The following is a 14,234-nucleotide window of genomic DNA, read 5'->3' on the forward strand; positions in this document are numbered from 1 at the left end:
CAGAAGCCAATAAAAAATATGGGCGGCGAGTGGGCAGTGCTTCAAGTCCACACTCAAATACTGCATGGCTGCAGAGCAGCGCATGCGCTGCCCAGGCTCGACCTAAAAATAACAAGAACGGAAAACAACATCTTGACAAAATCAGGCTGATGAAACTCAGTTTTCCATTTCGGGCAAATTGTCATAATAATCAAATACAATTTCCACAAAATTGCATTTTTTGTTCTCACAGCGGGCAACAACAAGATTTAATAAAAAACAAACATAATGGTAGGAAGACATGGCCATGTATACAAAAAGAAATGGTTTCAAAATTGGCAAAGTTTCGTTGGACATTCAAAAGCTTTTTGATGTTTCTTCTTGCTTTCAGGTAAAGTTGCAAATTATATACAGTAGCTTTGACAACAGACTTAATGGTCTTAATTGGTAGCCAATAATTGACTATATGTGGAGTGGTTTAAAATATACACAATCAGGAGAGATTGAAGTAAAATTGGTTTTTTGTATACTCTGGTTGTGCAAACAGGACTTCGTGTATACGACTCTCTAGCACAGACGAATAGATCGCAAAAAAAGCGAACCAACCGCCCCTATTTTACATTGGGATACTACTAGCCATTGGCTTAACTTACACGAGTATTAGGGTATAAGATTGACAAATTCTGGCGCAAATGAAAAATTAAATAAAAAAGTAAACGGATCCGAGGGGACAAGAACACCCATAACAGTATTGAACTGAACTACACTACCCAGAAATCCTATGCCTCAACCTCACATACGTCATTTAACATCCCAGCATCCCTTTCTCTAATCATAGAGAACACGCGTTATGGGATAGAACAACCCATTAACGAGAAGGAACTGCCCTACTTAAGAGAGACGGCAATTCCACAAACGTCTCCGACGGCAGACGATGTGTTCGATGAGGTGTAACGGCGATGCGGTATCCTTGATGAAGTAAGTTGAATGAGGGCTGCGCTCACCACGCAGGATGAGAGAGAACGAGATTAGACACTCTGCATACAGCGTAGACACAGACAAATGCCCTGATTGCGATAAATCACACATTGCGTTTCTTTTGCTTCTCGTCTTACCCACAGTATAGTAACAAACTTGAGGAGTTCTCGAGCACACAAAGGTTTCCGCTGTACAAATGTGATTTTGCGGCAGTGGTATCTTGAGTAAAGAACGCACCCAGGAGGGACTTGATTCGGAGTATTGAGGGATAGTACTAACCGTTATTTATGTGATATAGCAGACTAACATACAAGGTTAAGAGTGTGAAGCATACGTCATGGGCTAAGTGCTATGGGATATAGACAGAGCACAAATCAATTATCACCATGTATATTTGAATAGAAGGTGCTACACGCATATAAATTACGGCCAAAAGAGTTCCCAGGTACAGTTGTTGATGATGAACGAACAATACATTTTTTGTCTTTAGTGTTTGACTACAGGACAGCACCCTAACACATGAGATCTGCATGATGCGAGTAGGCATCAATCAGAAGGTGAGCTTCTGTAGGATTTCTTTGGATAAATTAAAAAAAAAATTTTTTAAAACTCTTCCCACACCAAAAATCCTTTCCCACAACAAAAAAATAACACGCTAAGGAAATGGCCTTGGATAATATAGACTGGTGTGATGAGTGGCTTACACAAATATATAGGCACGGCCTTTTCACTTATAGACATCGTCCCTTTGAGTGCGAGCACGTCATGTGGCGACTTTTTTTGCAGTGCAATGGCATTTTTTAAGATGGTTTGATTAGTGTAGTCTACTAAGCCCTAGTTAGTGAGCACATAGTCAGGTGGTGCACCAACACTCCAACCGTAGTTCAGCGAATATGAGCACGAGATGGGCTACAGACAGTATTATTATTGTACATATAGGAAATATATCAAATTGTCTTTCCCCTTTCCCATTAGAAAATCTACTGAGGTTGAAGAAAAAATACGGACAGGTGAGTGCATTAGGCCTCACGGCTTGGGTTGCATGTAGCACATGCACTGTTACACGGCAGGGACCTTAAGAATAAGGCACAGAAACATAACGCCCTGACGAAGGCCCACAGACCCGACCGGGCTACCTATATGGGCCGAAACATGTTGGCAATCAATTGAGGGTACATTTGAACATAATTAAGTTCAAAACAACCCCAAAATATAGTTTTTATTGATACCATGAGTACCCTAGAATAAAGGATTCAGGAGGGGTATACTCATATGTATTTTTAACTTAATCTGGTTCCCTGCTTAACCAGTCATTCATTTATCTAAGCACTCCCATAACATCTATGGTTGAGTCCGCCCAGAGAGTACCATCTCCTCTGGGTGTGGAGTATTTGCCTATGATGAAGCATGTCACTATTATGTGAGTGAGGCTTTTACTTCAATATCTTTGATATTCCACCTGACAAGTAGGTAACTGAATAATATCCTAATACATCCTTAGAGCGGGTTGTTCTACCAGTCTAACAGTAGTTGCTGATTGTGAAAAAAAGTTTATCCGGGAGAACGCAACTACGTTGTTTATTCTCTCACTCTCTTTGTGTGAAAAATGAGTTTAGAGGGGCCTCTATAGCCCTGAGAGCTTCACAAATACGATTCCCAAGAGGGGTGCAAGGACACCAAACAAAGTGATTTTTAGGTGGACTTCCAGTCATAATGGCGGAAGGACTAGCCTATGATGAGGATGAAATATCATCCATTTTAGCCATGCCATCATTTTTTTTTTTCTTTTCAAAAACCTTTATTGCGCCAACAAAGTGTACACAGCTATTCAGCCAACAACCCGGAGGCAGGCAGCTTGTATTCATACCGGCGCGCCAAGAGCGCGGATCAATGCCGTACACTGTTTAGAGGAGAGTGATGAAGCATTCTGCAGCGCCAAACAAACAAACAACAACCCTGCCAGTAAGCATCATTAGTGGGAAGCATATAGCTCGCCAGTCGGTACCAGACCGTAGATGAAATATTGCAATTGTCGTCTCAGCAGTACAGTGATAGGGACCACAGAACAGTAGCCACCGTCCAGGGGCCCATAAGCCCGCCGGATACGGCTGCGGCAACGAAGCGGAGCAACCCTGCAAGGGAATACAAATCGCCAACAAGGCCATGCGAGTGCTGCCTGCGGCACCGCCGCGGCCACAAGGAGGAGAAAAACGACCCGCCCTCCCACCGTCCCCACCATACTCATATCACTCACCCAGGCTACCAGCCTCTGAGTCCCTGCGCTGATGCTCCCGGGCCCACAATCTGGTTTACCAACACAAAAACCTGAGACCAATAGCTGTCTAGTTTGGGGCAGGACCACGCTATATGTAGAAAGGAGGCCGCGGCCGATCCACACCGCCAACAGTCATCCGCCTCCCTAAGGCCCATCCGTTTGAGGCTGACGGGGGTTCTGTAGAATCGATGCAGATACTTAAAATGTATCAGCCGCAGATTATAGTTCGGCGATAGCTCGGTAAGTTGCCCGCAGCAGAATTCCCACTGTTCCCCCGTAACCTCAGGGTGGAGCTCACCGTTCCAAAGCAACAAAGCCGTGGGCACCTCCACCTGGTCCACGCTCTGCGTGTGGCGATAGATGCGAGTAACCAATTTACGGGGGGACGGGGAGCCCACCACCGCCTCGAAGGCTGAAAAGACAGGCGGCGCGATAGGGAACTCCCTCGACAGCGCCTGGCATGCCTCACGTAGCTGATGGTACAGGAATAATTCGGAGAACGGCACCGCACCCCCATCCCCGGGTGTCGGGGGCGGCATGAACTTGCCGTCGGGGAACAGGTCAGCCAGTGTACGAAGCCGCAGCTTCTCAACAAGGTGTCCGGCTATCCCACCCGCCACACAGGGCAGCATCGGGTTATGCATCAAAGGGAGCGAGGGGGCATATAATAACAGAACCTGTGCCCTCCGGCGTAGCCGCTCCCACACCCACTGCAACAGCCCCGCTGTATCGACGTCTGCCCCAGGGCGGCGCGCCTTGGCGCAGATTGCCACCCCAAGTGGAAGGGGCGCCACCACTGCTCTCTCCACCGCCACATGAGGCTGAAAGGGGGTAGGGTGGGACCAGAAATGCAGGAATTGTGCCTGAGCACAGAGAGCATACAGCTTCATATCCGGGGCACCCAGACCTCCCCGCCGCAACGGCAATGTCAACGTGTCCCACGCCGCCCTGGCCTGCCCGCCCGCCCAGACCAACTCCACCAAGCAAGAGCGCAAGGAGGCAAAGAAGTGCGACGTGAGTGGCACAGGTATATTGGCAAACAGGTAGAGGAACTTGGGCAGCACTATCATTTTTGCCAACGCAATCCGCCCGGTCAGCGTCAGGGGTAGGGAAGCCCAGAGCTTCACTTTTGCGCGTAGCCACATCATTGCCCTACCAAAGTTGAGATTCCAGATCTCCTGAGTGTCACAGCTAATCCAAATCCCCAAATATTTGACCTCTCCGGCCTCCCAGCGCAGGGGGTACTCGGAGTACACCTCCGTGGTGCTGTCCGTGAGGGGGAAGAGCACCGACTTGGCCCAATTTATGGAGATGCCAGCGAGACCCTCAAACCGGACGAACTCCCGCAATATTGGATCAAGGTTGTCCGCGGGATTGGTAAGGTAAAGGGTCACGTCGTCCGCATAAAGGGAGACCAGAAGGCTTCTGGAGCTAAAACCTATACCCCTCGCCATGTGATGCTGCCTAATCCTGGCCGCAAGCGGCTCCATAGCTATGGCGAACAGCAGCGGGGAAAGGGGGCACCCCTGTCTAGTTCCAAGCGAGATGTGGAACGGGTCAGACACTAAGCCATTCACCCGCACCCGTGCAGTGGGCAGAGTGTAGAGCAAACTAATTTTCCGGAGCAATAGCGCACTGAACCCCATCCTTTCCAATATTTGGAACAGATAGGGCCATTCAAGGGTGTCAAAGGCCTTCGTGGCATCCAAAAACACCACCGCGACCTTGATCTCCGGGTGTAAATAATGCAGCACCGCAAATATGGTGCGCAAATTGTGGGAGGTCGCTCTCTCCGGTATAAACCCCGATTGATCTGGAAGGGCAATTAGCGGCAGCATTGGCTGCACCCGGTTCGCGAGAATCTTGGCGAGGATCTTCACATCCACGTTAATCAGACATAGGGGCCGGTACGAGTTGAGGTCATCCGCGGGCTTATCTGGTTTTAGCAATGTGATAATCAGTGCCTCGCGCATGGTAGCAGGCAGAATTCCCATTTCCAAAGCCTCCTCGTATACCGCCAACAACCTGGGCCACAGTTCCTCTGCATATGCCTTGTAGAAGACCGTCGTGAGACCATCAGGTCCCGGCGCCTTATCAGGAGGCAAGCGTCGGATGACCTGCGCTACATCCCCTGCGTCTATCGGAAGATCCATATATTCCCTATGTTTGTTGTTAAACCATGCTAGTGCAATGGAATCCAGGAAGGGCGTGAGTCCCTCCGGGCACGCGTCCTGGGTGGTAGTATATAACCTGGAGTTGAACTCGGAAAAGGCACCCACTATCTCCCCCCTAGTGTGAAGCAGTTCACCCGCTGACGTGTGCAGTTCATGGATATACGTAGCGGGCCGCGGCGGCCTGGTCATGTTCGCCAGTACCTTCCCCGGCCTCCCACCCTCGCCGTAGCGCCGAGCCTCGGCATATTTCCCTAGGAATTTAACTTCCCGCATTGCCTCCTCGTCATAGGCCAGTAATTTAGCTTTCAGCAGCCCAGCCACCTCCGCGCCGCCGCTCTCAAAGAAAGTGCGTTCGAGTCCCCTGATATCACCCTCCAGTGTGGCCAAGGTGCCCCGTATCGCCCTCAGCACCCCTGCCTGACGGGCTATGCACTGGCCCCTGATGACGACCTTAAATTCCTCCCAAAGAGTCGCAACCGAGTCCACAGAACCCACATTTCAATCGAAGTAGTCGGTGACATCCGACCGTATCTCCTCCTTGAAGGCCTCATCGAGTAGCGCGTGGGGCGGGAGCCTCCATGAGAACGCCGGGGGAGGGTCGCCCGGCAGCCGCAGCTTTAGCATGCAAGGCGCATGATCAGATAGCGAGCGGGGCATGTGCTCTACCTGCGATGTCCACAACGCGACGTCTCGCGACACCAGCCAGAAGTCCAAGCGGGACCACGCACCCCCATGGGCTGATATACAGGTGCCCTCCCGGAGGTCCCCATGACGACCGCGCCACACATCCACCAGCGCGCCATCCATCACAATTTCGCGCAGCGCGGAGCTCGCCATCGGATTCAGTGTGCGAGCCACCCCCTGCCTGTCTGCTCTGTCATCAAGCACAGCATTAAAATCCCCCCCCCCCCAGATAATGGTGTCGCAGCCAGTGGCCTTCACCTGCCCCCAAATCTTGTGGAAGAACCCAGGAGAGTCAACATTGGGCCCGTACACAGCTATAAACACCACCGCGATACAACACACCATACCATGTACTAGAACATATCGGCCGTCCGGGTCACACTGCACAGACCCCTCCCTCCAGTCCAATCCACGACGGAGCAGTATTGCCACCCCCGGGCATAGTTCGAGTAGATAGCAGAATAAACATGTCCCCATCTGGTGTGACACAGCCTAGGGGCAGGAGTGGCATTCAAATGGGTTTCCTGTAGCATGCAAACATCCACACAGTGCCGCACCAGATAAGCATGCACCAGCCTGGCCTTCCTATGATCGTTGAGCCCCCGAACATTCCAGGTAATACAGTTCAGTATTTTGTCAGTTCTTGGCATACCCCACACATAGGAAGTAGATCATAAAACGACATGTTCACGAAAGTCGACTTGCACAGTCTTGGCACCACATAGCGAGCAAACAGTCTAGTTTGGCAGTAAACAACAATCCAAAGAAAATCCCCCCCCAACCACCCTCCCCTCACCCACTCCAATCCCCCAACCGGGTCGTAGAATAGCCCACCCCAACATGCGCCCACAAAAACCTGGAATGGAAGCGGGAATATTCCCAGTGGTGTATGGCTTTGTCGGCTACTCCCCTGTACGAAACAGGGTGGCCGGAAGATCTGCAGGGGATGCGAGCCACCCAAGCCCTAATATAGGAAATGTACCTGCTGGGCCGCGGCAGCACCAGAGTGCCAGGTGTCCCCTGTGCCCTACCCAAACAAGTGACGAGCAGACCCCAGGCAGCTGCAAGCTCCTCTCTCATAGGCACCAGGATGAGGGACCACTGTTACTCATTGTCACTGAGCCCTCCAGGCACCGCCTTCGCAGCACCCTTGGTTCGCTGTCCAGATTTGCAACCCACATGCTTAGCGAATTTCATCGCTTCCTTGGCATCAGTGAGAATGTGGGTAGAACCTTCAAAGGACACTTTTAACTTGGCCGGATACAGCAGCGAATAGGGGACCTGCGACTGCAGGAGAAGCCGCTTGGCCGGTAGAAACTCCCGGCGGGCAGCCTGGACGGCCGGGGTGAAGTCAGGATAGAATGAAAGTGTGTTACCCTTGTGCGTGATAGTTCCTTTCTCCCGGGCCAGCTTGAGGATTGTGTCACGATCTTGGTAGTTCAAAATCCGCGCGATAATGGGCCGGGGCGGCGCCCTGACAGGTGGTTTCTGACCCAGCGACCTATGCGCCCTCTCAACCGCGAACACCACGAGAGGCCTGGATCAAACAGTTCGTGAAGGAGGTCGGCGACATACGTTTCCATTTTGGATATGGCCGTGGTCTCTGTAACGCCAGTGATGCGCAGATTATTGCGCCGGGACCGCGCCTCTAAATCCTCGTTCTTTGCACGAATGATGCCCAGCAATTTGTCCATATGCAGTAGTTGGTCCTTCGTCTCCACCTGAAATTCGTGGAACTCAGATTGACGGGTCTCCAGCGTGTCCAAACGCGTCTCATGCGACGCCACCTGCGTCTTCACCGAGTCAAGCTGGCTGGTTAGGGTGTCGAGTTTAGTATCGATATTCCTGAGACTAGATCTCATCTCTAGCATCAATGTGCGCAAATCTTCGCCTTGATCATCTGAGGGGGAGTCCTGCTTCTCCGCTTCCTGGGGGCCCCTCTCCGACTCGACATGCCGCGCCGCGCGCTTGTGGTCGAAGGTCAGCTTCGACTGTTTAGCGTCATGTTTACCCATGGCGGCGAGAGAGAAAGCGTCCACCCGAACGATCCACCAGCCGCCCCACAGTCCAGGGGTACCTTCGCGCTGATTACGGACCACTCTCCAAACCGCCGGTCCAGTGAGAGCAGGAGTCCAAGCAGCGGCTTCCTCGCAGTACTCCTCACCCCCTATCCACGCGGTCAGGCCACCGGGCCCGCCAGCAGCGCCACCGCAGGTCCCCTCGGGCCACAGTACAGAGCGAGTCCGACCACCGCACCTCCACACAGAGCGGGTCTCCACACTTCCCCCGATGCTACGGGGGGGGTACACAACAGCGAGGGGGGATAGGAAGCAGCTCCGCAGTAAGCACCAGTGGCCACCCACCACCAGGCCAGCTCACGATGGCACCCACCGCTGCGCTCCCCCCCCCCGCTGCCACCAAGGTCGCGCTCCACGTCGGGCTCCCCAGTCACGGCCCCCGGGTTAGCAGGCACAGCTCAGGTGGGTCGGGCACACACCGCCCCCTCCAGCGAGTCGCGGGCGCCAGCCAGTTACCTTGCCACTACCGCAGGGCCCCGCAGCCCCTCCACGCGGTCCAGCGGTCTGCAAGTCACTGCCCCCAGGACTCAGGCAGCATCCCCAGGATGGCGGCCGCCCCCGACGATAAGCACCGGCTCCTTCCCGGCGCCAGGGTCTAGTCAGCAGTCCTCTCCGTCTGGGGCACACCTGGGCGCCGCGTGCAGCCCCTGCAGGGCGCGGCCGATCGCAGCAGTCGTCCGCGCCTCTCGACGTGGGGATCAGGCAGTCAGCCTCCAGGCTGCCTCAGCACTCTCCGTCGCTCCGTCCAGCTCCTGCTCAGGGTTCGCACCTCCCTCACAGCGACCTCCACCACAAGCCGCTAGCGCCGGCGAAGCAGGGACTCCACCACTGCCCCTCTCCGCACCAACACAGGCCCTCGCCGCCGCGACCTCCTCGGGCTAGATTTATGGCTCACCCCCGTGGGAGATCCAGGCTACCCCTCCTCTCCGGCCGCCCAGTGGCTTCGCGGGCTCCGATCCAGGCGAGGACAGTAGAGAGGGGGCCCAGCTCGCTACCGCTGATGCTCCGTCGCCCCCAGCACAGTGTCAGCTGGTTTGGGCAGCACACGCTCACCCCGATGTGCAGGATAAAGACAGGATCGCTTTCCGGCCGGCGGAGCTCGCTCACAGAGCGGCCATTTCACTGCGCGTCAAGCCACGCCCCCCCACAGAGCGGCCATTTCGCTGCGCGTCAAGCCACGCCCCCCAGCCATGCCATCATTGATCTCTGACACGACACTGACGTATGTAAGCCAAAACAATGGTGACTGGGATTCCTTAACCGAATTAAAACGTACCCAACTCAAAACCTTGCTGCATGGGGCAATCATGACCGAATATTTGAGGGGCAACATAGCACCCAACGGTCTGATTGTGGCAAACTCCCCTCGAATATTCCTCAATGACCCCGAATTTAGACGTAGCTGGTCTTTGATTGCATGGAAGTGCAGTAGGGATTGGCTCGTCTTAATCATTAAGAGTGCAAAAAAACTTTCAGATGCTCTTCTCATTGAAATAAAAACATTGGAAAATGGACTAAAAACCCAAATCACAATTGCACAATTTAAGAAGAAATTAGATGAAAATAACAAAGTAATAAATGAATACAAAGAATATCTCACTCAAGCCAAAATCACTAAATTTCAAAAAGATTTTAAAAAATTCAAGTTTGAGAATGTATTTCCATACTCGAAAGAGGATTATACACCTACTGAAAGGGACAAATCAGATTTTTCTGACACAGACAGTACAGGCTCCAGGAATTACTCCAGTGATTCATCTTCTGATGGCCAGAAAGGCAACTATAGACGAAGAGGAAACCGTTCAAGAAGAAACAGAGGAACATACCAACAATTTGGCATACATCAACAACCACCGTTTGGATGGAACCCCTTTATGCAAGCACCTTTCCAACCACCACAATTTGGATACCAATGGCAACCCTATCAACAGCCTTTTTTAGGGAGAGGCCGAACACGAGGAGGAGGAAATCGGAGAGGGCCCCGGGTGCAGTGGGAAACGAACAGGGAAGACCCAATAGAACAGGAACCCAGACCGAGCACGAGCAAGAACACTCGGGAATATTAAATCTGAGCACCAGAGTCCTTTCTAAACCACAAGAAGAAGTTCTAAAGAAAGGACTTGGTTTTGTTCCAATGAATAGGTCAAATCTTTTTGACCTAAGAATTGAACTTGCCGAATTTTTCCGTAGACTTCGACTATCGGTGTTCTTTACGGAAACAGAGGGACCAGAGGAATTGATCGACACCACAGACAAAAACACAGGCCTCAGGAAGAAATCTAAATTCATCCCTCCAAACCATACTATGCCACCAGCATTACTAGCTTTTGAAAAGGCAGTAACATTGGAAGTTGATCAACTAAAAGGCAAGAACAACAAAACGTTCAATAATTTTACATCTACTGAACGGCGTACATTGGCTGAATTTGAGGAGATGCAGGACGTCATAATCAAACCAGCAGATAAGGGAGGAGCAACAGTGATCCTACCTATCTAAATGTATAAGAACGAATGCCTGAAACTACTCAATGACCCTCGGAATTATTCACGACTGCAAAGAGATCCAACTGGGAACTTGAAACTAGAAATACATGAGATGGTATCGAAAGCAGTAGAAGAAGGATGTATCACCACTGCAGAGGAGAATTTTCTAAAAGAAAAGGATCCAAAGACACCATACTTTTATATTCTCCCTAAAGTACACAAGAATATACATCCACCACCAGGTAGACCGATCGTATCAGGCATCGGTTCGGCACTAGAACCACTCTCAAAATTTGCCGACCATTTCCTAAGACCAATGGTACAAAAAATGCCGTCTTACTTAAAAGACACACAAGATATTCTGTTGAAACTCCAACCACTGAGGTTTGATCCAACCACTGACTACTTGATGACTCTAGATGTGGAGGCACTATACACTAGTATCTCCTAAGAAGCCTCCCTTACAGTGATAGAAAAACTGGTAAGATTGGAGAATTGGACATCAATAACACCAATAGAATTCGTTGTCCAGTGTGTACGATTAGCCCTAACCAGAAACTATTTTGAATTCGAAGGGGAATACTTCCTACAAACCCATGGAAATTCTATGGGCATGACCTGCGCACCGAGCGTAGCGTGCCTCTACGTTCATGACTTTGAAACGTGCTTCATCTATAACGAGACAAACCCTTACCAATCCAACTTGGGGGTATGGAAACGCTTTATAGACGACATCTTTATTATCTGGAAAGGAGATGCTGATACAGCACAAGAGTTCCTGACTTATTTGAATACCAGGGATGAATACCTGAAGTTCACAATGACTTTAGAGAGAGATCCGATTACCTTCTTGGATCTAAAAATGTGGCCAGCTGAAGGGACACTAAAAACAGAAGTGTTCTATAAACCTACTGAGGCCAACAATTTACTCAGGTACGATAGCTTTCACCCCAAAGCCTTAAGAGACAACTTGCCAGTCGGCCAATTCCTAAGATTGAGAAGGAATTGTACTGACAAGGCAAAGTACGAAATTCATGCTGAGAAGCTAACACAGAAATTGAAGACCAAATCTTACCTGACAAAATTGATAAAACAAGCATATAAAAGGGCTAAGAATAGCAATCGAGAAGGACTGTTGGAAACCACAAAGAAACCTGATAACAAAAGAATGGTCTGTGTCACTACCTACGGAACAGATTCCAATAAAGGAAAAAGCATTGTTTTACGACATTGGAGAACATTAAATTCAGGCGGTTTGAGACTGGAAAAACCGTTGTTCGCATTTAAGAGAGGAAAATCAATCAAGGACTCCGTTGTCCACACTCGTCCTAAAAAGAAACTTGGCAAAACAGGCCAACAAAACACACTATGGAATCTACCAGAGGTAGTCGGACACTTCCCATGCAAATCGTGCAGTGTATGCAGATTAATTACACCTAGCAAAGTGATCGAAGTGGGATTGAGAACCCCTTGGGTACAACGATCCTTTAGCAACTGCAATAGCCACAATGTAGTCTATCTAATAACATGTACCTGCAAGAAGATATACATTGGCATGACCACACAAAAAGTGAAGACTAGAATCAATGAACACCGCAGCACATTCAGGTGTGGAAAAACAATTACCAAAATGATGCGGCACTTTCAAACGCAGAAACACAATGAGAACGACTTCACTTGGACGGTGATTGAAAAACTACCGGACAGTTGTAATGAAAGACAACTATTAAAACTAGAGCAGAGATGGATTTATCGGTTGTCAAGTACCACGTTAGGTCTCAACGAAGAAATCCCGTGGTATTCCATGACCTAACCTGAATACAACAAGATTTACCCCCATACTCCAGTCAGTGCAAATATAAAAACCTGAAAACACGGAGTTTATCAAATATACACTAACATTGAGCTTAAGCCAACTCTAAAATGCCATCTGAATACCAGTCTTTCACAACTAAAGGAATGGATGGTGTGGTAGACGATAGCAGGCTGACCAAACTAGGATGCCTAAAAACTAAGAGTCGTGTACGAACGCACCCGCTACCAATAACAGAACGCATACAGTTCACAAGTATGGATTCTTATATACAGTAGCTTTGACAACAGACTTAATGGTCTTAATTGGTAGCCAATAATCGACTATATGTGGAGTGGTTTAAAATATACACAGTCAGGAGAGATTGAAGTAAAATTGGTTTTTTGTATACTCTGGTTGTGCAAACAGGACTTCGTGTATACGACTCTCTAGCACAGACGAATAGATCGCAAAAAAAGCGAACCAACCGCCCCTATTTTACATTGGGATACTACTAGCCATTGGCTTAACTTACACGAGTATTCGGGTATAAGATTGTCAAATTCTGGCGCAAATGAAAAATTAAATAAAAAAGTAAACGGATACGAGGGGACAAGAACACCCATAACAGTATTGAACTGAACTACACTACCCAGAAATCCTATGCCTCAACCTCACATACATCATTTAACATCCCAGCATCCCTTTCTCTAATCATAGAGAACACGCGTTATGGGATAGAACAACCCATTAACGAGAAGGAACTGCCCTACTTAAGAGAGACGGCAATTCCACAAACGTCTCCGACGGCAGACGATGTGCTCGATGAGGTGTAACAGTGGTGCGGTATCCTTGATGAAGTAAGTTGAATGAGGGCTGCGCTCACCACGCAGGATGAGAGAGAACGAGATTAGACACTCTGCATACAGCGTAGACACAGACGAATGCCCTGATTGCGATAAATCACACATTGCGTTTCTTTTGCTTCTCGTCTTACCCACAGTAGAGTAACAAACTTGAGGAGTTCTCGGGCACACAAAGGTTTCCGCTGTACAAATGTGATTTTGCGGCAGTGGTGTCTTGAGTAAAGAACGCACCCAGGAGGGACTTCATTCGGAGTATTGAGGGATAGTACTAACCGTTATTTATGTGATATAGCAGACTAACATACAAGGTTAAGAGTGTGAAGCATACGTCATGGGCTAAGTGCTATGGGATATAGACAGAGCACAAATCAATTATCACCATGTATATTTGAATAGAAGGTGCTACACGCATATAAATTACGGCCAAAAGAGTTCCCAGGAACAGTTGTTGATGATGAACGAACAATACATTTTTTGTCTTTAGTGTTTGACTACAGGACAGCACCCTAACACATGAGATCTGCATGATGCGAGTAGGCATCAATCAGTAGGTGAGCTTCTGTAGGATTTCTTTGGATAAATTAAAAAAAAAAATTTAAAAACTCTTCCCACACCAAAAATCCTTTCCCACAACAATAAAAAAATAACACGCTAAGGAAATGGCCTTGGATAATATAGACTGGTGTGATGAGTGGCTTACACAAATATATAGGCACGGCCTTTTCACTTATAGACATCGTCCCTTTGAGTGCGAGCACGTCATGTGGTGACTTTTTTTGCAGTGCAATGGCATTTTTTAAGATGGTTTGATTAGTGTAGTCCACTAAGCCCTAGTTAGTGAGCACATAGTCAGGTGGTGCACCAACACTCCAACCGTAGTTCAGCGAATATGAGCACGAGATGGGCTACAGACAGTATCATTAT

At 49.3% G+C, this 14,234-nt stretch overlaps 1 protein-coding gene across 1 annotated transcript in view; it reads right to left on the minus strand.

The window, feature by feature from the left end:
* DNAH1 (dynein axonemal heavy chain 1) overlaps positions 1-14,234 on the minus strand; it is a 1,256,292-nt gene that overhangs the window by 527,442 nt on the left and 714,616 nt on the right. The window lies entirely within an intron of this gene.

This window comes from Triturus cristatus, chromosome 9, assembly GCF_964204655.1.
Source record: "Triturus cristatus chromosome 9, aTriCri1.1, whole genome shotgun sequence".
NCBI classification, from domain to species: domain Eukaryota; kingdom Metazoa; phylum Chordata; class Amphibia; order Caudata; family Salamandridae; genus Triturus; species Triturus cristatus.